This window comes from Phalaenopsis equestris, unplaced genomic scaffold (genome assembly GCF_001263595.1).
Source record: "Phalaenopsis equestris unplaced genomic scaffold, ASM126359v1 Scaffold234269, whole genome shotgun sequence".
Classification (NCBI taxonomy): Eukaryota; Viridiplantae; Streptophyta; class Magnoliopsida; order Asparagales; family Orchidaceae; genus Phalaenopsis; species Phalaenopsis equestris.
The window spans coordinates 73,121-73,872 of NW_018252189.1; positions in this window are offsets into that span (position 1 = coordinate 73,121).

Below are 752 nucleotides of genomic sequence, written 5' to 3' on the forward strand. Positions count from 1 at the left end.
GGAAAGGAAACAATGAGGGGGAGAAAAAGCGACTTAGGGAGGGAGCATTTGAGGGTTATAATGAGGTAGAGATTGAGAAAAAGATAGAGAGTGGGAGAGAAAGCAAGAAATAGAGAGATAGAAAGAGAGAAAAAGCTAATGAGAGAGTAATAGAGAGTGGGAGAGATGATAAGAGAGGGATAGAGCAAGTGAGAGGTAAAAATAGAGGGAGGAAGCGAGAGCAAGAGAGAGGGAGGAAGCGAGAGCAAGAAAAGAGATAAGGAAAGTGAAGGAGGGAGGGAGAGTGAGACGGATAGAGGGTGATAGTGGAAGAGAGGGAGAGAGAGTGAAGAAAGTAAGACTGAGAGGGAGATGATTAATACAGAGAGAAGAGAGAGAGCAAGAGAGCGAAGGAGGGAGAATATGAGAGAGATAGAATAAACAAGCAAGTTAGAGAGACTGAGATAGAGGGTTAAGAGAAGGAGAGAGAGATTAGAAGTAAAGAGTGGAGGAGAGATAGAGAGAAGGAAAAGAAGGAGAGAGATATGTAGAGAGTAAGGCAGAGATGGTAAAAGAGAAAGGGATAGAGAGTGTATGATAAGTGGTTGAAAAAGAAAAGAGAAGAAGGGTCAGACAGAATGAAGGAGAGTGGGGGAGAGAGAGAGAGAGTTGGGAGGGGAGGGATGGTGGGAGAGAGTATGAGAGAGGGAGAGAGAGAGATAAAAGTAGGGATGAAGAGAGGTAGAGACAGTGTGAGTGAGAAATAGGGAAAG